Below are 26,736 nucleotides of genomic sequence, written 5' to 3'. Positions count from 1 at the left end.
TAGAGATTAGCAGCATCCAGGCTGTAATATTGCCGTCCCATGCGTAGGCAAACGGCTGCATTTGGAGTGGTGCCATGGCTGGAAACCAAGAGATGGCTGCTGAATGATATGGCACTCTGTTCAGCTATAATTCGCGTTTTTCGCACTCCTGAATAGTCAACGTGGGCGAGTATTTCGGCAACCTGGTCACAGGTCTCATTCTTCATATGTTTTGGAGACGCACATCAGCGTTACTCCTGGCGTCATCCTATGGGAATCCACCGGGTGTTTCAGGTCACTATTGAAAGTGATTGAGGGACGTCAGACGGAGCACGGACATTCTGCGGCCTCATACGCTACCTCTTATGTGACAGTACCTTGGTGCCATTCTCCAACAGAACAATTCGCGCCCACAAATGGCACGTCTCTTTGAACTGTTATGAGGTGTTAACATACTCATGGCACCTGAACCCGGTGACGTATACAGTGAACAAGTCACTGCCCACTACATCACGTGATTTGAAAAACAAGAAACAATGTCGCGGTATGTATCCGATTTGGACGTGGGTACCAATTAAACATGAAATATGGGTACCACAACTCACGTAGATGACAAAGTTTTCCACCAACCTACTAAATGAAACTAGAGGTCGCTATAACAATCCACTTTATTATTAGACGAATTAATGTGATTCTAGGCGCTGGATGAACAATACAGATAATGACAAAAGGACGCAAGAGTACAAAAATATGTACGAAAGATCTTGACGAGCCGGACGATGTGACCAAGTGTCTGGAACCGCGCGATCGCTACGGTCGCCTCAGGCATAGATGTGTGTGATGTCCTTAGGTTAGTTAGGTTTAAATAGTTCTAAGTTCTAGGGGACTCATGGCCTCATACGTTAAGTCCCATTGTGCTCAGAGCCATTTGAACCATTAGATCTTGAGACAGGTGGGTGATTTTGAAATAGCAATGATACAAAAACTGTGTCCGCGAGAATTGGCATGTTATTTCTGAACAAGTTGATAGCCTAAAGAAAAGGCGCAGAAAAAGTCGTACAAGTACTAGTCCTCTCGCCTAGATCCATATTGAGGGCAACTAGCTGGATGTATGGATTAATTCAGAAAACGAAGCTTTGATGTGAAACAAATAAATTCCTGGTCCCCTCGTCAGGACGTATGCAGACGCGGTCCATGCTTACCGCTCTGCTGGTACTCGGGTGCAGAGGATGGGCGCAGTAGTGGCAAAGTTCAGCCCTGGCATCAGCTCTGCAGCACTAAAGTGCTCTATCTGCAGTCTCCCTCCGACACGACGTGTCTTTCCCCTTTTCTCCACAAAAATATGGCTGGTTCTGTCAGAGCCACAACCTCGTAGCGAATAGCAGTATACTTTCAGACTTTCTACCAATGAAAAGTTCACAGCACTTACAACAATTTAGTTCTTCAGTTCTCTCTTAGAGGGGGCATTAGAGAGATATTCTCTCTCACTATACGTGTGTTTTTTGTTTCGTCCAATAGGAACAGCTGCTTGTTGGCACTCCAGTGACTCCGCCACCGCCGTAAAAGTAATCGTCATGAGCCAGCCGCAGGCCTCCCTACAAAATATAAACATCTACACCTGTAGCATGATCCGGTCCCCAATCACTATTCCCTCCGTAGATCGCTGCTTTCCTAAAGGGTGTCCATTAATCTCCTCACACACTGAAAATTTGCAGTGTGTCGGACCCTCTCGGTCTGCCACCCTACGGGAACCGCCTGGGATTTTCGTATCTGTCCCCAGCACACACCTGGCAGAGTCCTGGCTTTCAATAGAAACATTTTTATGGTTTGCGCACAATACTCTCCTTGCAGCTCTTGTTCCTACACATAGCTGGCTAGCCATTCCATGTTATGGAAAAACCCTACAATGATTCGTTACCGTACAGAATTAAAGGAAATTACACTATTTACCGTTGCAGTTACTGGTATTAGTTTTGACTGTGTGCGCACTTTCATGCAGCAATACTAATTTAAATTGATTTGGTGTCTTCTTCTGAATAATTATTTATTAATAAGGTTACGGAGTAGTTTTAGAAAAACTGTCCATAACACCATCTTCGTGATTTTGGGGTATTGCTGTGGTCAGTGCGATCACCACATGTGTACGCGGCAGATGATGTGTGGGATTAGTTACAACAGTTGTTGGCCAGCTAGCCTCAGAGGAGGATATATAGAATTTATGGCACCTTTCCCAACCCAATCAATGTATGCATCGAGGCCAAAGGGGGAGCAAGTTGGCTCAAGCTGCCCAGTCTTTGGTAAATTTGAATCGATTTTGTGATCACTGACATAGCATGTTGAGATTAGATTTCCGAACGCTATTAGGTGCAAAACCTTTCCAAGTTTTTACTTATTGGTCGGTAGATGAAGCTGAGGATTCTACAACAAGGCTAGAAGAAATGATTATACACAAATTTTTTGTTATGTGACGATTTTTATTGGATTTTCTGAAATTGTGTACATTCAGTTCAATAACAACTACGTAGCATCATAGCTTTCTAAGCGTGAAATCGATTTGAATTTCATTAACAACAACATTTTTTATTTTTTACATGCCATGTTAATAAACAAATGGAAATGTTAATAAACAAAGATTAAATAATAATTGTAATAAAAGTGACACATACTTACATGAAAATAAAGTACTCACAATAAGTCAAAATTTCCTACAGAGAAGGTGAAACATGGTATAGGATATAAAATAATTTCTTCTTTATAGAGGTAGAATACTATTACTGAGATGTATTTTTTAGTTATGTAACACAATTGTCTATATCAAATGTTAATTTATTTTAATACTACCAGTGATCAAAACTAGATGTAATTTTTTGAAAAATATTGTGATTTTGTATTTGTTAATTGATATTTCTATTTATTAATAAACGTAACATTTAAACAGAAGATAGGAAAAATTGCTGCTAGGAAGATCGAACCAGCGATTTCACGGTAAAAAACATATTACGTTACAGACAAATTGTTGATAAACTAGAAATTTTTTTATTTTTGAAGGCGCTCGGAAATCTTTTAATCTCGATTTTTTTTTTAAAATAGATGTCTAGGTGTTGAATTTCACACTCCGTAGATTTGGGGAAAACAGTCGAAAAGCGTCCGTCCGCAAGGTCCCCTTCTCAGCCGAAATAAATGCTACTCTAGCAGGCTGCGCCTCTCAAGTTCGCGAGAAATCTGTGTTCGAAATCTTAAGAGCCTGTTGAGTACTACACCTCAACGCCAGCCGTCGAGTAGCGGCGTTACCGCGACTTCTTGTTAAGGCAGTAGAATAGACGTCTGCGTCTGCAAACGTGCCAAGCACACAGCTGTCATCGAGTTTCTTTTGGTGGAAAACCGGAGCATCGCAGATATTCATAGGCGCTTGCAGATTGTCTTAGGAGACCTGGCAGTGAACAAAAGCACGGTGAGTCGTTGTGCGAGGTGTCTGTTATGACAGCAATAAGGTCGCGCAAATCTGTCTGATCTGCCGCGTGCCGGCCGGCCGCACACAGGTTGGAACGTGCGTGCTCGTTGCCACTGACTCCTTCTCCGTGGCAACGCAGGGCCTCACACAAGCCTTGCACACTCGAGAGGGGCTCATAAAACTTCATCGGCCACTTATTTCTCGTCCACTCTACAGTGCAGAGCTCGCATCTTCCGACTTCCATGTGTTCGGCTCAGTAAAGGATGAAATCCATGGGAAGTAGGACGTGTATGAGGCGGAGGTTGTTGATGCAACAAGATGCTGGCCCGACCGTCGACCAGTAGAGTGGTACCATGCGAGCATACAGACTTGCCAATTAGGTGGCGTAAGTCGGTACCTTTGAACGGAGATTATTTTGAAAAGCAGGGTTGCGTAGCCGAAGGAGTAGGGAGTAGTATGGTGTATTGAACTCCTGAATAAAATCATCGTGAAACTTTCCTGGCAAATTAAAACTGTGTGCCGGACCGAGACTCGAACTCGGGACCTTCGCCTTCCTGTGAGGATAGGGCGTGAGTCGTGCTTGGGTAGCTCTGATGGTAGAGCACTTGCCCGCCGGAGGCAAAGGTCGCGAGTTCGAGTCTCGGTCCGGCACAGAGTTTTAATCTGCCAGGAAAGTTTCATATCAGCGCACACTCCGCTGCAGAGTGAACATCTCATTCTGGAAACATCTCCCAGGCTGGCTAAGTCATGTCTTCCGTATGCTCGTACCTTCGTTAACAGATTGCAGTGAGATACCGTATCAATTGCTTTTCGGAAATCTAAAAATATGGAATCTGCCTGTTGCCGTTCATCCGTACTTCACAGTATGTCTCCGCGATATCCTTTCCTTCAGGAGTGCTAGTTCTGCAAGGTCCGCAGGAGAGCTTCTGTAAAGTTTGGAAGGAGACGAGGTACTGGCAGAAGTAAAGCTGTGACGACGGGGCGTGAGTCGTGCTTGGGTAGCTCAGATGGTAGAGCACATGCCCGCCAAAGGCAAAGGTCCCGAGTTCGAATCTCGGTCCGGCACACAGTTTTAATCTGACAAGAAAGTTTCACATCAGTACACACTCTGCTGCAGAGTGAAAATCTCATTCTGGAAAATCATCCTGCTTTCAGAAAAAAAGTGTATTGCGTTAGTTTTGGAACGCCCCTCCTAACTGACGAATGTGGCGATAGGAAGAGCGTCCGGCTACAAATTTAAAAATAAATTTGCAACTTCATGAAAAGAGCGGACTGCGGGTGGCAGATCGACTTCTAAGAAAGAAAGAACTTGATAACAAATAAAACAAGAGTTTTGCGATACAACGTGGATAAGTACTGGCTAATGCACCGTGGAAAATATGAACTGCTTTACACATTAACCGCACTCTTGAGTGTTTATAATTGGCAGCCAATGCTGTACAATCGCAATAAAATCATGAGATGTTCAATTGACTCTTTTATTAGAACATGTTACGTGTGTCGGGATTATACCCATCTTCAGACATCACAAACTTCAACTCCTTCGCCGGCCGATGTGGCCGAGCGGTTCTAGGCGCTTTAGTCTGGAACCGCGCGACCGCTACGGTCGCAGGTTCGAATCCTGCCTCGGGCATGGATGTGTGTGATGTCCTTAGGTTAGTTAGGTATAATTAGTTCTAAGTTCTAGGGGCCTGATGACCTCAGATGTTTAGTGCTCAGAGCCATTTGAGCCATTTCACCTCCTTGCTAACCAACCAGGCATGCAGCCTTGACAACTCAAAGAAAATTGTCGAATAACATATGACTGCGACACAAGCAGTCTTGAAGCAGAGTGTTTCGTTGACAACTGAATACGATTTACTTCAGTGTGTTGCTTTAGTGAAAAGAATCAGATTAATATTTAAAGTTTCTTACAGTGGGCCTATTTGCATTCCAAGTCGGAATCGTGCTGTGTTATTTGTATCTTTGTTATAGCGTCCCAGCTTCTTAAATGTTCTGTGTCAACTCGTATACAAAAAAATATACTATGCACTAAGACGTCAACGTTGTAAAGATCGAGGTACGGAAGGTCAACCAAAATCAGTGAAACATTTGAGGAGCCACAGCCGCTCGGTAGTAAAAGTTCTCCCTCGCCGGTGTTGCATAAGGATGAGGTGTGAGGGCGGCGGTACAATACCGGCGCTGGATAACGCCCGCTCGCGCCCACGGCACCTGCGCGCCGCCATTAGCATACGGCTTACCGCTCCGCAGGGGCTGGACGGCTGGGTAATGCCGCCCACCCCGCGGACACCTTTCTCCGGCACGGCGTGACACAGATATCACGGCGCAGCGCCGCGCGTCGTGGCCGCGTTTTCTCCGTCCGGCGTCGCCGCGCATGCGCAGTCGCTGCGCGCGCGCCTCGCTCTCGTGTAAAGCTGCAGCCAGCTTGCTGCCGCTACCATACAATCCGTGCTTCAAGTACGACTTATCAACACTGTGGCAGACACGAGTAAGTGTTTGAGGAAGAGGTGGACTTCCCAGTTCAGTCGTTCGCTACAGGTTATTTTCTAAACACAAAGACGTTGTTGTTGTTGTTGTCGCCGTCGTTGTTGTTGTTGTCTTCAGTGCGAAAACAAGTCGTCTGCAATCTCGACGATAGTCTCTCCTACAGAGGCCTCTACATAACTGCTGCAACCTACACCCGTTAGTCAAGCTTTGCTCTCCAGTTTTTATTCCCACACGTGCCTCCGTTACCAAATTAACTATTTAGTGATGTCTCAAGGCGTTTCTCGTCAACCAACCTCTCCTTTTAGTCACGTTGTGTCATAACTTCTCAGTAACTCATCATTAGTGATCCCATCTACTAATCTAGTCTCCAACATTCTCCTGTCCATCTACAACTACATCTACATACATACTACGCAAGCCACCGCTACCAGTCGTTTCCCTCCTTCCTGTTCCACTTGCAGACAGAGCGGGGGAAAAACGACTGTCTATGTGCCTCCGTATGAGCCCTAATTTCTCGTATCTTATCTTCGTCGTCACTACGCGACATGTATGTTGGCGGCAGTAGGATCGTACTGCAGTCAGCTTCAAACTCCGGTTCTCTAAACTTTCTCAGTAGTGTACTCGAAAACAGCGTCGCCTTCCCTGCAGAGATTCCCATTCGAGTTTCCGAAGCATCTCCATTACACCTGGTGTTGTTGGAACCTACCGGTAACAAATTTAGTAGCCCGCCTCGGAATTGGTTCAACGTTTTCCTTCACTCCGATGTTGTACGGATCCAAAACACTCCACCAGTACTCAAGAATAGGTCGCACCAGCGTCCTATATGCGATCTCCTGTACAGGTAAACCACTCTTTCCTATAATCCTACCAATAAACCGAAGTCGACCATTCGCTTCTCTACCACAATCCTCACATCCTCATTCATTTGATAATGCTTTACGTTTAGACAGTGTCAACAGGACTCTAGTAATACGGTATCCGAACATTACGGGTCTGTTTTTCTCGCTCATCCGCATTAACATACATTTTTCTACGTTTGGAGCAAGCTGCCATTCATCACACCAATTAGAAATTTTGTCGAAGTCGTCTTGTATCCTCCTACAGTCAAACTCGACCCCTTCCCGTATATCACAGCATCATCAGCAAACAATCGCAGATTACGGCCCATCCTGTCCGCCAGATCATTTGTGTGTACAGAACCTAGTAGCCCTTCTACCACACTACCCTGGGGCACACCTGACGATACCCTTCTCCCTGATGAACACTCGCCGTCGAGGACAACATACTGTTTTCTATTACTTAAGAAGTCTTCGAGGCACTCACACATCTTGGAATCTATTCCGTATGCTCGTACCTTCGTTGACAGACTGCAGTGAGATACCGTATCAACTGCTTTTCCGAAATCTAAAAATATGGAATCCGCCTGTTGCCCTTCATCCATAGCTCGCAGAACATCATGTCAGAAAAGGGCAAGCTGAGTTTCGCACGAGCGATGCTTTCTAAAGCTATGCTCATGCGTGAACATTTGCTGTGAAACTTCCTGGCAGATTAAAACTGTGTGCCGGATCGAGATTCGAACTCGGGACCTTTGCCTTTCACGGGCAAGTGCTCTAGCATCTGAGCTACCCAAGCACGACTCACGACCCGTGCTCAGAGCTTCAATTCTGCCAGTACCTCGTCTCCTGGCAGACGAGATACTGCCAGAATTGAAGCTGTGAGGATGCCTAAATAAAATGATTACTGTCCCTGTCAAACCTCAGTCCATTCGATATTAATCTCACAGTCACATCCTCGATGTTCGCTGTCGTTTATTGACGGTCGAACCAACTCGAGTGCATCAGTACCAGTTTCGCAGCGCCAGTTATTTTTGCTTACGGCTATTGGGTCAACTCTTCATGCACTTGTGTCTCTATCCAACTTCTTCGAGTTTTATAACAAAATTTGGACACGTACAACAAGTGAGAGGCGGCAGTAGAAAGCACGTTCCACTAAATAGTGCTTTACGCTAGGTGACGTTTTCCCCCTCTCCACACATTTTCAACACGCGTCGCTACTTACGTTTCAGTCCCTTCACGGAGTCTTTTAGATTGGAATTGTCTCTAATGAGTAATAACTTTATGTCCTGTGGTCATATTGTGCCGTTTGAACTTTTGCCTTGGATGATATGAAGAGGATTAACAGTGATACGTGCAGTCCAGCATTGATGATCATGTTATTCCACATACAGACATTGCCAAGAAAATAAAATTAATTGTAATTACACATCTCCGCTAATTCATTTCTCTGAGCAGAGCTATGAATTCAATAAAGACCGAACTACGTCACTTCACAAAGCGAAACGTCGGTTAAGGGAGCCGGGCGTTTGGCCTTCCAAAGGCTGGCGCCGGTCGCGGATGTCCGATGCGCCATCCATGCAGAGGAAGTGGGGAGAGGGGAAGTCGAGGGAGGGTGGGAGGTGACGGCCATGTGTGCACGCCACGCACAGGAAGCGAGCACCTTGCAGGGGTGCCTGCCCGGCTGCGCCTTTGTTTTCGCCTTTTCACACTGAACGATTTCAGTCAAAGTTGAAACTGTTACCCGAACACCCTCAAGGAACACCGTATTCGCTGACCCACATTCACGTATGCTACATTTACACGCAGCACAACTCCCAGAAAATATAAACCGAATTTCTGAGAATTTATTTTCGCTAAGACGAGTTTACTTGTTGAAGCCCATTCCCACATCAGTTTCGCGATCATCATTTCTTTGACGTAGGCAACGTGTTGGCTAATTCACTTCATTTAGATACGGGGGGAGGGGGGGGGGACTAATTCTTGCGCAGTCTAATTTTTGTTGTTGTCCTAACCGTCCAGATTATCCAACATTTTTAAAAGCACGTAGGAACCCGACAACGCATGCAAGTTTGAGAAACGGACAATCTTTTAAATGCGAGCGACGATAGATTGTATAAGAGTAAATCCGGCAGTTTCCAGAATTCGAGATCGGAGTGCTTACATGAAAAACCAGAAGCGATATTGGGAAAGCTGTTTACGAGAACTAGATTTGTGAACGTCGTGTAAAAGCAGTCTTAGTCCTGTTTGGAGGTGCTACACGGATCAAACTCAGCTCGAACAAAACAGGTGTCCTAGTCTGACAAATGGAAAACTTCCTATGATTATCCTCCGATGAACTGCTCCTTGCCATACATAGCAGATATTTGAAAATTGTGGGCCGTTGAGTGCATGGCCGGAACCAATTATAGTAATACATGAAATTTATTCGCAATTCCAAATATGGACTACCATCAGCTGAGCCGGCCGCTGTGGACGAGCGGGTCTAGGCACTTCAGTCCGGAAGCGCGCTGCTGCCACGGTCGCAGGTTCGAATCCTGCCTCGGGCGTGGATGTGTGTGATGTCCTTAGCTTAGTTAGGTTTAAATAGTTCCAAGTCTAGGGGACTGATGACCTCAGATGTTAAGTCCCATAGTGCTTGGAGCCAGTTTTTACAATCAGCTGATCTATGGAATGACGACGATGAAAATCTGTACCGGACCGGGACTCGAACTCGGATTTCCCGCTTATCGCGAGCGGTTGCCTTAACCGCTTCGGCTATCCGTGCACGACTCACGGTGAAACGCAAACTTTAATATGTCGTCAGCCATGAGCCTACTGCCTGTACTCGTACATCCTTTATGTTTGTTACCGTCCAGGGGAGACATTTTACTTGACAGTCGCTTGCCCGGTGTCGGCGGATAAATACGATGCTGCAGCGCCTGTGTTGTTTAGAAGTACAATGCAATGTTCCTGCGGCAGAAGGAACTTTACATCGTAATTCCGAATAACACAGGCACTGCAGTATCGTAAGTGCACTAAGCGCTGTATCGAGCGTTCCATCTTCAAAAGGAAAAAGTTTCAGCTTCCAGCTACAGACAGATATATCCGACATTATTATAGTGTAAGGTCCCAATGGTTTTCTAAAGTAAGTGGTACCTACACTGGAAACTGCTTGTTCGCCACACTGTTCGGTAACTGTTTCTACAAGTTGTCGTAGTCAGGTAACTGATCAACTTCTACTGAATCACAGTACTGGCGTGATGGTACCGGTATATTAGAACCACCTATTCCAGTACGAAGGAATAGCTGACAGAATTCTAGCTGACAGACTGACTGCTCACCGAGTGCTGCATGGGATGAGCAGGCAATTCGGTTTCAGGCCTGGGCGATCGTCATCTGATGCAATCGCCTTGGCGGCCGATGTCTGCGGCTCAGCCCCGTGCAAGTATGTTCTTAGCATGATGGTGGACATCAGTGGCGCCTTTGACAACCTGTGGTGGCCATCGCTCATCTCCTGCCTGCGGGAGAAAGTGTGTCCAGGGTTGCTATACGGCTGTCTGAGGAGCTATTGTGAGGATCGGGAGGTCTGGCTATCATCCTCTAGTGGGAAAGTCGGAAAAGCTATTATAAAGGGATGCCCCCACGGCTCCGTGTTGGGCCCCCTTTTCTGGGACACCCACATGGAGCCACTTCTGGACAGCTTGCAACAGAGCGAAGAGGTGCTAGAGGTGATAGCCTACGCTGATGGCCTCCTCCTGTTGGTCGGCGGCCGAAGTCGCGAGGATATAGAACCATAGATAGAGAGGGCTGTGGAAAAACTACAACTGTGATGCCGTAATACTAAGATGACCATTTTACCCACTAAATCAACTTACCTCTTATTTAAAGGACAGCTGGTTAGAAATCCAACCGTGAGAATCGAGGCCACGCCGGTTCTTCGGAGACGGGAGACACGTTACTTGGGAATCATCATCGACTAAAGGTGGAACTTCGGAGGGCACATTGAAACTGTAACCCAGAAAGCTTTACAAGTATTGAATAACCTCATTTCCATTGGACACAAAAGATTTCACCTCCCCCTCATCTGATAAAATTATATCGTAACAGCATATTAATGTCAATAGTGGGTTACGGCTTGGGAGTCTTTTTTTAAAAAAAATTAGAACCACCTATTCCAGTACGAAGGGTCTCATAAATGGTTCAAATGGCTCTGAGCACTATGGGACTCAACTTCTGAGGTCATAATTCCCCTATAACTTAGAACTACTTAAATCTAACTAACCTAAGGACATCACACACATCCATACCCGAGGCAGGATTCGAACCTGCGACCGTAGCGGTCGCGCGGTTCTAGACTGTAGCGCCTAGAACCACTAGGCCACTCCGGCCTGCAAAGGGTCTCATATGTCTTCCTTGTAATCCTGTTTTAGTTTTTCCATATTTTGCTCAATTGCTTCAAGGGAATGCCGATATCGTTTCTTGAGTGAAGGCACTGTCGACTCTCTCTCCCCATACCACACTAATCCGAGATGGTATTCCGTTTTTAATGACCTCATTGTCGATGGAGTGCTGAAATCCTTTTCCGTGCATCCACATTATTACTCGAACTTCAGTGAGCACAATGTCAACAGGCCGTTAGCTTCTAACCACCTCCTTTCCTTCCTTCCTTACCCGAGAACCACGAAAGCGTACACCTGTTCTCAGCGAATCCAGGCGAACGGAATAGGGGCTCACCGGTATTCCGTGCTGCAACGCGATAGCCCCGTCGCATCCACGGCGGCGAGTGAAATCGGGCGAGCGAAGAACCCAGGAACGATCGGCTCGTATGTGAGCGTAGCAGAGGAGCCGAGCAGAGAAAGCCGCTTCCACCAGAGAGGAGACACCACGCCGCCGGGCCAGGCGGCGCGCCAGCAACACGTGGCGCGTGGAACGTGCTGCTCATCACGGGAAAGCTGCTGGTATCCAGTACACGCTGATAACATCAGAGACCTCTGGACATCTACCGTTAGATTTACAGTACAACTTGCGGTGTGATTACAGGGGTCACGGTATTATCCGTGAAAAGCATACAACGCTGTATACGCAAGGAACGGTAACCAATTTTTAGTAATTCATCCAGAACGCTGATTTTCGTTTGACGTTCCCGTTGGCGTTCAGAAATTTGGAGGCTGTCTCAAGCTTACAGGCATATTGTAAAACGTAGTTTCTCAGTTTTTGTGTTTCTTTTATTGTTCTCACCATGCGTACATCCCGTGGGAGGAATAGAAGTTTAGATACGTAACTATGTTTCTGAATCTTACGTGAACTATGTTTTGGGACATGCAGATGATTAAATCACAACCGCAGTTTGAAAATGTATAATACGTAAACAAATAACAATGTATATATATATATATATATATATATATATATATATATATATATATATATATATATATATATATGGTCATCGTGAAGTGACGAAACTGCGCAGCTAAATTCTCATTAAACTATAAGCGTGTGATCCATTTTATTATGTACCTTGGACCTTTAACACTTTGGTAATTCAAAATTTGAAAAAAACATCGTTTAAAAATACTTTTCGGGCATCAGACTTTGATTTAATGCGGCCCGCTATTTCATCTCCTGTGCCAACCTCAATTATTTTCTGGACGTATTCCATCCTCTGTCCTCCCTTACAATTTTTGCCCTCTGCGGCTTCATGTGCTACAGTGGAAGGTAATCCTTAATATCATAACATCTATCTTCTCCCTTCTTCCAGTCAGGGATTACCAAGTATTCCTTTACCCGCCGTTTCTGCGTAGAACCTCATATGAAACATGTGTATTAATTTCTAAATTGCGAAGGCTTCGTTTTACACAATTTGCTATTGACTGCAGAGAATAAGTTTAGAATTAAAACAACAAATATGTAAAACAAAGAACAGTTAATGAAATGTGGAAATTTGTGGTAAGGTATTACGGGACCAAACTGCTGAGGTCATCTCACACTACTTAAACTAACTTACGCTAAGTACGACATACACCCCTATGCCCGAGGGAGGACTCGAACCTCCGGCGGGGGAAGCCGTGGTGACCGTAACAAGACGCCTCTTCTGACCGCACGGCTACCCAGCACGGCGAACAGTCGATGAGGATCCATCTCCGAAACTATGGAATTCCGAGTTCCACATCGATTAAAAAGGACATTTATCTTGCTCCTGTCAAGTCTGTTTGAGCTCACTCTCACACTTCATAGAAAATAATGCTTGTCAGTAGTTCATAACGTTGAAGACGATCTACAGTTCATCCCTCTAATTGTCAGGAGACATCGTTTAAATTACTTTTGTCTGTAGCGATGAGTACAATGACATGAAGTCAACGTTCAGTGAGCAGGAAAAGCAATGGTTGGTTCAAAAATGGCTCTGAGCACTATGGGACGTAACATCTATGGTCTTCAGTCCCCTAGAACTTAGAACTACTTAAACCTAACTAACCTAAGGACAGCACACAACACCCAGTCATCACGAGGCAGAGAAAATCCGGAAAAGCAATGACTTCCATGTCAAAAATGTCGGACTCCCATATAAGGCGAATACTCGTGTGTGATGTTTTGCAGATCATCAAGCAGAACGTTTTCCCATGGTTAATTTGACACTAATGGACGCTAAAAGCAACAGACGAAATGACGAGTGGACCTGCAGACAGAAATAATTTTATTATGCATTTTGTTTTCTTTCGGGGTCTCTTACACAACACAATGTTCTTTTCTGTCGTAAAGTAAAATGTAAAACCATGTTAGTGCGGCATTCCAGAGAGCTGTAAGCCAGAGCGTCGAGCGTGGCTCCATAGGAACGCCACCTAATGGACCAGTCGACCTTAGCACGCGCTGACTTTCTAATCCTGCGGGACTGTAAACACGGGCTGGCGGCTCCGACTGGCGCTCATCCCAGCCGTTACGCGCTCTGACAAACGGCAGGCGCTGCGCTGCCCTTCGTTAAGGAATGTGCCCTTCCTGGGACGCGAAACACAAAAGTCCGGTCCAGCCAGTCGGTACGGGTTGCTCCCGATATCACTTGATGCTTCAGAGACTTTGCATCTTCTTGAGGATATGACGTGGACACCTGTTATAGTGAAGCAATCAACAAGTGCGTCGCTACATAGAAGCAGTTTTGCGGATAATGTTAGTTTCGGCAATATTACGTGGTCAGTAATTTTTGAGTCATCAGTCTTCTGACTTGCTTAGTTATTTTAAATACGACAGTATGCCATCTTAGGCATTGTATAACATTAAAACACTTGATAATGGCAATTTCAAGCCGAAATCATGATCGTGTAAATGTAACATTGCAAATAAAAAGCAGTCTAATGGCGGTACTGACTTTAAAGAAATATATTATGACTGTGGTCCCACATTATGAAAAAATTATTAAATTAGGGAAGTACATTTCGACTTACCATTTTTTGTGGTTGATGCAAGCTACCTGTGAATCACATTGGCGACTAAAGAAATATATAACCTCAGCATTACGGTCGCCAATGACACCCATCGACAAGCAATTTTCCTCTGTGGGGAAACTGGGAATGGGTCGCCTCGGTCTTTCTATAGCGAGCCAGGAGAAAACTGTGGAGGAAAGAACGGTATTCCGTTTCAAAATCCAACACAAAACGGTAGGTAGAATGGTGTACTGATTACATGCACTCTCAATGGCTTTCTTCGGTGGCATTTAACGTCGGATCCATAGAATCTGTAACTATTCAGTTGCGAATACTTCGTATCAGCGTTGTGTACCCGCTTTTTCGATTCAGTTTGAAGTGAGGGAGAAATGGCTTATGCCTTTGTGGGCACAAGAGAATCCAACGTTGAACTAGGAATGAGAAAAACCACCAGTTAAAACAGATACCGTTATTTTAGTTCTGAATAACCGGTATCTTTCAGTATGTATTTTGCCTCGGTTATAGCATACGTTTCTGATTTTTTTTTTTTAAGTTAGTAACCGACTAAGAAAAAGAAATATCAGCAGTGCAAAAATTTTTAATTTTTAAGATGAACGTTTTGTAAAAGAACAGTATTTTTTAATCGTAAAATCACCATTTCTCTGAGGTATTGCGCTATTATAGAAAATGGAAAGAGCGATATAGTGCTACTTTAATAATACTGCTGACAGAAACGAGCGTAAGAATTGGTACAGCATTACTGAGACAATGATGAACCTGTTACCATGTAGCTTCGCTTGCTGGATTGTATGCGGGTACATGCATCGTGCGAGACTTCCCCCATCTGGTCTGGTTTAAGTTCAAAAATGGCTCTGAGCACTATGGGACTTAACATCTGAGGTCATCAGTCCCCTAGAACTTAGAACTACTTAAACCTAACTAACCTAAGGACATCACACACATCCATGCCCGAGGCAGGATTCGAACCTGCGACCGTAGCGATCGCGCGGTTCCAGACTGTAGCGCCTAGAAGCGCTCGGCCACTTCGCCCGGCGTAGTTTAAGTGCTGTCGCTGTCAGACATCAGTTGTATTACAGAATGGCACCGTCCCTAGTCCGGAAGTATTTTACGATGTGCGGTAACAGTGAAGTAAAATGCTTGATTTATTTAAAAGATAAAAAAATGGGAGGAGAGACACGAACATAAGAGATCATGTAAGGAGAAAACTTATGACTTAATAGTTCAGTAATAGTTTACAGTAAAAATACGTGATCTGCTGTCTGTGTCTCCGTAATGTAGCCTTATCTTTTCGTTGCCCTTGGAAACGGACAAGTTAACACGAAACGTTCTTCCCCATTAGTCTTCACCCTTTGGTACTGACTATTCCTGGTACCCAAATCATGGTACGTTACCCGATTAAAAATGATTGTTCAAAAAATGAGAAACAGTAGGAAAGTGCTCCTCAGTTTTTTTAGTATCCAACAGTTTACTACATTTCGAGAAAAGCAGCGAACAGTTGACGGAATAAGTTTTCTTTTATTTGGCTCATTAATTTAGCGTTTTGATTCTGTGCACATTGTAACTGAGGGAGTCAAAAATTTTTCAATCTTTGCTCGATTTCTACGTTTATTACAGCGAACAATAGGAATAAATAACCGAAAATCGGTCATTTCAGAAAGAGGTTATTTCGAGCGCTTTTAACACTCAGGATAAACTGGCGCAAAAAAAAAGACAGACGAAACCGGAAACCGGTTGTTCCCGCGTCCCTACCGTGAACCGTAGGATACTGCCAGAATTCGTTCATACGTAGTAGCATCTGCTGGAAGCTGTCAAGAGTTGTGGGTTCGCGGAGAACCGTGACACGCTTAGTGTGAGGTGCGCACCGAGGACGCCGACCGCTGGGAACCGTGTCAACAGGCCAGACGGCAGAGGGTTGCGTGGCGCCCCTCCGTTTAATAAGCGCGCCGTGGCGCTGTGGGCGGGATTGCCAACAAGGAGCCTACCCGGTCTGCGGTTCCACATTGCGCGCCGGCCTGCAACACCGTGCACGGCCTGTCTCGCTTTCGTCAAGCGCAGCGGCAGACGACGAGAGCCTCCCGCAGTGTCGAAACGCTCAGACGTATTTCGCACGCCCGCTGCTATTTCCGTGACGCGTACTTTCTACGGAGCTTCTCACGCGTCGGAGCACGTGCGATGGGTATCGAAAAGTTTAACGCTACGGATGATATTAAGAGGACCGTTTTATTCAAAACCTGCTTCCTGAAAAGACGGCTAAAAGGAGTTTTCTACGGCATATACTATTTCACGTAGCCGTGCTTCTTATTCAGGAAACAGTTTATTTCAAGACCGAGTTACAACCACAGTTACGCTACTGACCATTAAAGAAGAAATGCAGATGATAAAGGGGTATTCATTGGACAAATATATTATACTAGAACTGACATGTGATTACATTTTCACCCAATTTGAGTGCATAGATCCTGAGAAATCAGTACCCTAACAACCACCTCTGGCCGTAATAACGGCCTTGATACCCCTGGGCATTGAGTCAAACAGAGCTCGGATGGGGTGTACAGCTACAGCTGCCCAAGCAGCTTCAACACGATACCACAGTTCATCAAGAGTAGTGACCGGCGTATTGTGACGAGCCAGTTGCTCGGCCACCATTGACCAGACGTTTTCAGTTGGTGAGAGATCTGGAGAATGTGCTGCCCAGGGCAGCAGTCGAACACTTTCTGTATCCAGAAAGGCCGGTACAGGACGTGCAACATGCGGTCGTCCTTTATCCTGCTGAAATGTAGGGTTTCGCAGGGATGGAATGAAGGGTAGAGCCACGTTTCGTAACACATCTGAAATGTAACGTCGACTGTTCAAAGTGCCGTCAGTGCGAACAAGAGGTGACCGAGACGTGCAACCAATGGCACCCCATACCATCACGCCGGGTGATACGCCAGTATGGCGATGAAGAATACACGCTTCCAATGCGCGTTCACCGCGATGTCGCCAAACACGGATGCGACCATCATGACGCTGTAAACAGAACCTCGATTCATCTGAAAAAATGAAGTTTTGCCATTCGTGCACCCAGGTCCGTCGTTGAGTACACCATCGCAGGCGCTCCTGTCTGTGATGCAGCGTCAACGGTAACCGCAGCCACGGTCTCCGAGCTGATAGTCCATGCTGCTGCAAACGTCAAAAAAATGGTTCAAATGGCTCTGAGACTATGCGACTTAACTTTTGTGGTCATCAGTCACCTAGAACTTAGAACTAAGTAAATCTAAGTAACCTAAGGTCATCACACACATCCATCCCCGAGGCAGGATTCGAACCTGCGACCGTAGCGGTCGCGCGGTTCCAGACTGCGCCTAGAACCACTCGGCCACTCCGGCAGGCTGCTGCAAACGTCGTTCAACTGTTCGTGCAGATGGTTGTTGTCTTGAAAACGTCGCTATCTGTTGACTCAGGGATCGAGACGTGGCTGCACGATCCGTTACAGCCATGCGGATAATATGCCTGTCATCGCGACTGCTAGTGATACGAGGCCGTTGGGATCCAGCACGGCGCTCCGTATTAGCCTCCTGAACCCACCGATTCCATGTTCTGCAAATAGTCATTGGATCTCGACCAAAGCGAGCAGCAATGTCGCGATACGATAAACCGCAATCGCGATAGGCTACAATCCGACCTCTATCAAAGTCGGAAACGCGATGCTACGCATTTCACCAGGCAACGCCGGTCAACTGCTGTTTGTGTATGAGAAATCGGTTTGAAACTTTCCTCATGTCAGCACATTGTAGGTGTCACCACCGTCCCCAACCTTGTGTGAATGCTCTGGAAAGCTAATCATTTGCATATCACAGCATCTTCTTCCTGTCGGTTAAATTTAGCGTCTGTAGCACGTCATCTTCGTAGTGTAGCAATTTTAATGGCAAGTAGTGTAGAAGCTGCGCGCTGTCCGCCGTTATTCCAGAACTCCGCCACGAAATTGATGCAGCGAAACTCACTTTCTACAGCTAATTTTTGTGGGGTGAATAGTTTTCACTGTAATAACGCCATTTTCATTGCTCTTGTTGGTAACATCTGCGGAAGTGACGATATGACCTCGTGGCATTTGCTTTCATTCGATTTACATTATTGGTAGGGCATCGTCAGTTGCAAAAACTGCCTGTCTGGGTGTTTTATGTGTTCTTAGCCTGTGCTTAAAAGCTTATTTCTTAAATATAATGGCAGAAGAATACTATAAACCTGTAATAGGACTTCAAAGGGTCAGGAAGAGGAGTAGTGTGTCATACAAAAGAACCAGTGAAATATACCCTGGAGCAAGTGTGGGGCCCTTGCATGCCAGATGCGGTTTCCTCTCAAGCGACTATACGTCCAGAAGACGACCCAGCGACTGCTACACTACTGACGTAACCTACAGTGGAATGGATGGTTCAGAGAGAGAGAAGAAATTGTATCACCTAAGCAGTGTTATGACAGCGTCAGAAACTGTGGTGATGTCAATGTACTGAAAGATGATTAGAATATGTATAATCTCAAACAGAAGTCCAAATGGTCTTTCAACATTGCCAAAGTCCAAGTTATCCAGTAAAGCGACTTCAGGGAAGAAATTAGATTGATATGTTGAGGGGAGTGTGCTGTTGCGAAGATCTTCAAGAAAGGACAGAAATCCTTCAGAGCCACGGACGCAACCCAAAAAGTGCAAGCGATGAATTATGTCAGTAAAGAAAAGCGTCGAGACTTGGCAGAGTTGCCAAAGTCATGCCAACAGCCGATGATGCCAGGGAGTTTTATGAAAATATATTGAAGGAGAACAGTGATGTGGATAGTGCAGGTCGGAGGGATGTGACGGAAAATGTACATGGGGAAACAGAGTGAGAACTGAACTGTAAGCACGTTAATTGGATCGACTTAAATTGTGTAAATGATTTTTAATGTAATTACTGTATTCTGTAGCATTAATACTTAAAACAGCTATACGTTTACAACTGTGTTTCCTTGCTAAACGGCCGGCCGGAGTGGCCGTGCGGTTCTAGGAGCTACAGTCTGGAACCGAGCGACCGCTACGGTCGCAGGTTCGAATCCTGCCTCGGGCATGGATGTGTGTGATGTCCGTAGCTTAGTTAGGTTTAATTAGTTCTAAGTTCTAGGAGACTGATGACCTCAGAAGTTAAGTCCCATAGTGCTGAGAGCCATTTGAACCATTTTGGATTGCGGCTCCCCACCTGGGACGTTCGAGTCCTTCCTCGGGCGTGGGTGTGTGTATTGTCCTTAGCGTAAGTTAGTTTAATGTAGATTAAGTAGTGTGTAAGACTAGAGACCGATGACCTCAGCAGTTTGGTCCAGTAGGAACTTACCACAAATTTCCAAATTCCAAAAATGATTTGGCAGACAGGGTGGGCAGCAGTCCGCGGTTGTTTGATGATGATGCCGTGGCGTACGGCAAGGTGCCGAACTTCTCAGTTATTTTCGCATAATGGGAAATGGCAGTGTAATCTTCCTTAACTTTGTCTTTTTAATGAGTGTACGGTGGGTTTTCCTACTGTCGCCGCGATTGCTAGAGAAAGCGAGATTAACACCTGTACGGCAAGCTACGTAGACGCCGGCTGGCTATCAGTTATTTCGCGCGGCGCGGACCTGGGGCGTGCCACTATGCGCTGTCGCCCCTGCGCATGCGCGGTCCGTCAGCGTCGGAATGCCTGCGTGTCGCCAACCGGGGGGGGAGGGGGGGGGGGAGGGGGGGGGGACACATGAGATGCGGCGACGTGCCGGGGTGCGTGACGCACACGCACGCACGCGGCGCTGCGGACAGATTGGGCCACAGAAGCTGCACGTCTGACACCCGTGACAGGCCATCATCTGTTGCCTGGCCCTCCGCGTCGCCGTGTGGGCGCCGGCACTTTGTCTTCCTCTCTCTCTGGAAGACAGGACACAAACTGTCTCGAGGCAAAGTCGAAATAAATATAAATGGTCGCACAGTGTTTCATATTTCTTTTGTCAAGATTTAAGGAATCACACGTATGCAGTGCGTCGCACACTGGAAGTTACATTTGGGAAGGAAAACTGAAAAAAAAAAAAAAAAAAAAAAAACGTTATACCGTTCCGATCGTTACACGTACAGTTACGTGCCGCAGTTGTAAGATAACAGCATATTCACGTCTGGTGATTTCAGTTAAAATGTTGTGGTTGACTCGCTACACTGGTTCATCTGCTGAAATGTTCCTTTTATAGAGATTAAAATGTTTCTTTTCGAATCATTGAACAGGAGTTCCGTTTCTGACCACCAGAGCTGCTTCTCTGACGATCTCGCTTCCAATTGAAACGCTAAATTCCTGTCTCCACCACGCACACCTCGTCCACCCTCGTCCACCCCCATCCCCGTCAACGATGCAAGACGCAACGGTCCATTCACAAATGATGCACAGACTGGCAACACTGAGGATCGTAGGACAGAACAATAGTAAAAATTACGTAATTTTCTCTTAAAAGCTTGTTTCATACACAGCGTCCTGAATTTTAAGTAACGCGAACTTGAAATAGAACCTTCACGAGAGCCTGCTTGGATATTGAGTAATACACAAAAGAAGTAAATTAGACCGCCCGATATAAAATTGTAGTGATTCGAGAGAGGTTTTCAGGGAGTTCACAGGGGACTGTTGTAGTGTTTCACTGGTCTGATAGTTTACTTGACAGTCCAAGGTAAATGGTTCAAATCGCTCTGAGCACTGTGGGACTCAACTTCTGAGGTCATCAGTCCCCTAGAACTTAGAACTACTTAAACCTGACTAACCTAAGGACATCACACACATCCATGCCCGAGGCAGGATTCGAACCTGCGACCGTAGCGGTCGCGCGGTTCCACACTGTAGCGCCTAGAACCGCTCGACCACATCGGCGGGCGGTCCAACATAAGAAAGGCCGAAAACTTCATCAGGTGAACGAAGTGAAAAGTTTCTTACAGATTCTCTTGAAGGTCACCGTGCGGTACGCAATTAAAATTTTACGTCACATGAATTCCACTAAAGGGTCAAAAGCACTTATTCAAACAGAAAAAGCATTTCTGCATTATGGGTCGCTCAATGCCTGTTTGCAGATCACCAATTGAAACGGCTGGAGGTTACAGTCTTGCTGAAACCATGACTGGACGTGTTCTTGCCTCTAATTAATTCCACTGGTGAAATGTGGATCAGACACGTCGAATCGCATTTAAAATCACTGTCCAGCGAGTGGAGAATTGTTGATCTCTCACCAATAGGACATTGAGAATCGCACTGATAACTTTGGGAGACACTGATCTGACTGAAGTGACTAGCACCAGTTACAGAATTAGACGCTGACGATGATGTCCGCGCGTCGCTAACAATAGCTCTGCAGGAGGCAAATCCGAAAAAAAGAGAAGTACCCGTAGAAAACGCTGTGTCCCAGCAAGTATTGAAGTTCCTGGTTCAGAAAACAGAAAAGACATGTTTCCTTTTTATTTTTTGCTTAATCTGATGTCACAGACACATATATTATTATGACGCTATAACAACACAGAATAATGATAGCTGCGTAAATATACCACTTCACGGATAACTTAAGGTGTTCATAATTTTACGGTTTTTTTATCGACAACGAAATCAGAGGACAAAAAATAAGTAAATACTAGTATAAAAATGTACCACAAAATTAGATAACACTTTTTTAACCTCTTGAGTATTTAAATACGTGATTTAGAAGAAAAATGTATATTACCCGTTGGCGTTCGTTTACTCTCGCGTAACAAAAGGAAGAAGGAAGACCAGGGCTTAAGGTGCCATCGACGACGAAGTCATTAGTGGCAGTAGAAGTTAAAAATGGGGAAGGAAACGGATAACGTTCATTTAAAGACATTTTTCCGGAATTTGCCTTAAACAATTTAGGGAACCTAAGGAAAACCTAAATCTGGACTGCAGGGTGGGACGAATGAACTGCCATCCTCTTGAATGCAAGTCTGGTACCTTTCCACTACGCCATATCGCCAACGACACATGGTACTCAGACATATGTTGCATCATTACAGTATAACATAGTTTGGTGGCATGGGTAGGTAGGGATATGAATTTTTGAAACCGCTTTCTCTTCTCCTGTTAGCAGCGCATCGCGTCATGGGAGGTCCCACAACGCAACGAGAACAATTATCGGCGATATGCACAGTTAACGGCCAAATGTACGATGGCGGATGTATGCTGTCTCTTCTATTAGCGGGTTATTTCACGCATTAGCGGCAGCTTCAGTCATGTTGAACACACGCCCTAAGGAAACAAAGCTGCTCACTTCCATGAATTGCATCAGCTACTTGTGCACACCGAGCAGTTATCTCACTTTCCTTTTCTTTCCATCCCGTCTGCTTCTCTACTGTCTTATAACTGTACCTGACCCACCCTCTCCCCCTCACTTACCCTCGATTCTTTAAGGATTCAAACTCCTGTTAAAGAAAAGCTTCAAACGTCTGATTAGTTTGCAAATGAGTTAACGTGTTAAATATTTCACGATAAGCACGCCAGATCTTTGTAGTTGGAGACGCAAAGCCCTACTTACATTGGTGTCATCAGTTTCTGATTAGAATAAAGAAAGTTTAGAAAAGGTTTGAAATTATTTATAGTCTTCGTTGGATGTTGCTAACTGCTCTCATTATGAAACGCTAGACGAGTATAATCTTGGTTTTAAGGAAAGCTTTTCATTCAGGCGTCTCAATGTTTATGACGTATCTCCTGAGCTATGTGTCATACAAGGGTATAATTTTTACTAGTATATTCAGTCGTATATGTCTGCAAAATGTGTTGCGGAAAGAGTTTATAACAAATAAATAATAAATTAAAACGTCACGTTTGATCTTGAAGTTTTACTGCCTGAACAGCAAAAATGAGTAACCGATAAACGTTTTCCTTTCATCAATTTGGGACGGGCTGTCAGCGAGAAGTGGTTTCGTAAAGGTTTTTAAATTATGCGAAACGTTTTTAAAAGTTGCTAAGTGGTCTCATCTCAATTAATGGAAGAATAAAGTCTGGAGAATTGCCGCGTCATGGAGTTACGCTGCCTGAACATGAGATTGTACACTGAAGCGCCAAAGAAACTGGTATGGGCATGCGTATAAACACAGAGATATGTAATCAGTGAGAATATGGCGCTGCGTTCGGCAACGCCTATACAAAATAACAGGCGTCTGGCACAGTTTTTAGATCCGTTACTGCTGCTGCAATGGCAGGTTATTAAGATTTAAGTGAGTTTGAACATGGTTTATAGTCGGTGCACGAACGATTGGACACAGCATCCCCGAGGTAGTGATAAAGTGGAGATTTTCCGGTACGACCATTTCACGAGTGTGCCGTGAATATCAGGAATCCGGTAAAACATCAAATATCCGACTTTACGACCGGGAAAAGATCCTGCAATAACGGGACCAACCACGACTGAAGAGAATCGTTCAACGTGACAAATGTGCAACCCTTCCGCAAATTGCTGCAAATTTCTGTGCTGGGCCGTCAACAAGTGTCAGCGTGCGAACCATTCAACGAAACGTCGTCGATATGGGCTTTCGGAGCCGAAGGCCCACTCGTGTACCATTGATGGTGACTGCACGACACAAAGCTTTACGCTTCGCCTGGGCCCATCACCACTGACTTTAGTCTATTGATGACTGGAAACACATTGCCTGGTCGGACAAGTCGCGTTTCAAACTATATCGCACGGATGGACGAGTACGGCTTCGAAGACAGTCTCATGAATCCATGGATCCTGCACGTCAACAGGGGACTGCTGAAGCTGGTGGAGGCTCTGTGATGGTGTGGGGCGTGTGCAGTTGGGGTGATATGGGAACCCTGATATACCTAGATACGACTCTGACAGGTGACACGTACGTAAGCATCCTGTTTGATCACCTGCATCCATTCATGTCCGTTGTGCATACCGACGGACAATTCCAACAGGACAATGCGACACCCCACACGTCCAGAGTTGCTACATAGTGGCCTCAGGAACACTCTTCTGAGTTAAAACACTTCCGCTGGCCACCAAACTCCCCAGACACGAACATTATTGAGCATATCTGGGATGCCTCGCAACGTGCTGTTCAGAAGAGAGAGATATCCACCCATCGTACTGTTACGGATTTATGGACAGCCCTGCAGTACTCATGGTGTCAGTTCCCTCCAGCACTACTTCAGACATCAGTCGAGTCCATGCAATGTGTGGCGGCGCTTCTGAGTGCTCGCGGAGGGCCTACGCGGTATTAGGCAGGTGTACCACTTTCTTTCGCTCTTCAGTGTACCTCTCATGAGTAGATTGTGACAGCATTTTAAGTTTTTAAATTCGGTCAATAATTTTATCAAATACTGAACATAAAACTTTTATTGCCCTAGGGAGCCGTTGAGCCATTAGACACATAAACCGCAACAAAAATAGGCTGATCCTTTTATTAGTATTACAGATCTGGTCTTCGATAAGCCCTGTACGGAGTCAGGCATACAACGACACGATATACAAGAAATAGATTTTAGACGGTACATTCGCACTCACTACAGAAGACATTGTCTGCAACGTAACCCGAAAACATCCGTTATCGCTGACAGGGTTGCGTTGTAACGAAAGGAGGCGGCACGTAGCATTGGTAGTGCTGACGTATCACCGAGTAGCGAGGAAACAAAAGAGCGTGCTGGCACTTAAAGCGCCGCCGTGCAAGCTTGTTCCGGCGCGTTGTGAGGCGTCGATTTCTCTGGCGCGCCAGGGGAAACCGGCCCCAATGCTGACTGGTGAAACCCGGTGAGTAGCTCCACGCCACATGTCTAATTATCACAGCCGTGAAAACATCGCTCCCCCCCGCGGTGACATCTCGACTGTGAAGTGGGGAGAGGGAGGGGCGGGGGAGAGGGTAGGTACGAGGAATCTTATCTGCACCTCTACGTTTGTCCTGACAATGCAGGCATCAAAGACATAGTCGAAGGCTCGCTTCACATGCGAAGCAGCTCTTACTTGCACCCACTTTGTAATACGATTCTTGCTGTATGTATATCTTCGACTCTTTCGTCACGGATAATGATTTTTAAGCAAGTAATATTCAAAACCAACCAAAAGCTGCTGATGAAATATTCACTACCAGTCTTATTAACTGGTAATCACCGGGTATCACATAAACAATTATGCCAGTCTATATGGAATCATCGTTAATGTGGCGTCAGAAAATAAAATAAAAACCATACCGCGTTACTGCGTTACTGATGCTGCTCTCAACAGTAAACTACATTATTGAAGTCAAATGCATTAATGTTGTTACAAAATTTTATGTTGTTGTTGCGGTCTTCAGTGCAAAGACCGGTTTGATGCAATTCTCCACGCTAGTCGATCCTGCGCAAGACTTTTCATCTCTGCGTAACTACCGTAAACTACACTCTTTCCAACCGGCTTACTGAGATCAAGCCTTCCTCTTCCTCCACAATTCCCCCCCTCCCCCAAATAGTTCCTGCCATTACCAAACTGACGATTCATCTATGCCCCAGGGTGTGATTTATAAACAAGTTCCTTCTTTTACTCAAGTTTTGCCTTAAATATCTTTTTTCTTCTTTAGTTTCAGTACCACGTCTTAGTTTCTTTCGATGTGTTCATCTAATCTTGACGTCTGTAGATCCGCCTTTCAAAAGCTTCTATTCTCTTCTTGCCTCAACTGTTTATCGTTCGTGTTCACTTCCACACGAGTCTACACTTCACTCTTCGAAAGAGACACACCTCAAGTTCGGTAAACAATCACTCGCTTGTACGCCACGAAAGAATTCCCTTAATTATAGGAGCAGTTATATTCATTTTCTTACCGAAGTAGTTGTTAAATACCCAGTGATGTACTCCAAAATAAAGATAAGCATATTTGTCGTAACATTTGTAAGGTGGTCATGTCATTTGGTTTGTATATGTTATCGATGTGCACGTCAGAGAGAGAGAGAGAGAGAGAGAGAGAGAGAGAGAGAGAGATATAGAGAGAGAGTTACGTAACTGTTAAACAATCTTTGGTCTTGTCATGGCACAACGTTTGCCTCAGCTTTTTGAATATATATTTCACTCTAAAATCGTTGTCTTGGAATATCATTTCACAGGGATAGTTACACTCCCCACTCTACTGTTTATCATTACGCATTACCACATGAATCAGTTTGAATACGTATTTAGAAATTAAAAAAAATACAGCTTAGACGTTGCCTGCTTGCTGTTTGCTGTTGTGCTTTCGAGAAATATGCAATAACGTTGTCAAGATCCGAGGTAAGTGGAAATTTTAATTAGTACCAGGTAATTATTTTACCTCCGTTACGCATTTAATACAAATTCAAGCTGCATTCAGATCAGATACAATTCAGTTCATGTTAGGTTCTATAAAGTTGTGGGGGGGGGGGGAGGGGTAAATTTCAGACAGAAACAAATACAGAGTGCAACTTACACATTGACTGTTCGTTTGCTAGTCAGCTGTTGTAAAACGACATAAATCGAATGGTTTGATTTTAGGTACATTTCGATTATCATTGTCATTTATTTTTGGGTAACAGTAGAACTGTGGAACCCATTGTTAGTAAATAAAGCAGGGGAAAAA

At 45.1% G+C, this 26,736-nt stretch overlaps 1 protein-coding gene across 3 annotated transcripts in view; it reads left to right on the top strand.

The window, feature by feature from the left end:
* Positions 1-26,736, top strand: part of LOC124596430 — a 608,628-nt gene that overhangs the window by 263,103 nt on the left and 318,789 nt on the right. The gene's annotated exons all lie outside the window — the stretch shown is intronic.

This window comes from Schistocerca americana, chromosome 2, assembly GCF_021461395.2.
Source record: "Schistocerca americana isolate TAMUIC-IGC-003095 chromosome 2, iqSchAmer2.1, whole genome shotgun sequence".
Classification (NCBI taxonomy): Eukaryota; Metazoa; Arthropoda; class Insecta; order Orthoptera; family Acrididae; genus Schistocerca; species Schistocerca americana.
Note: the sequence above shows the minus strand (reverse complement) of the source record. Positions and strands in the feature narration are given on the sequence as shown.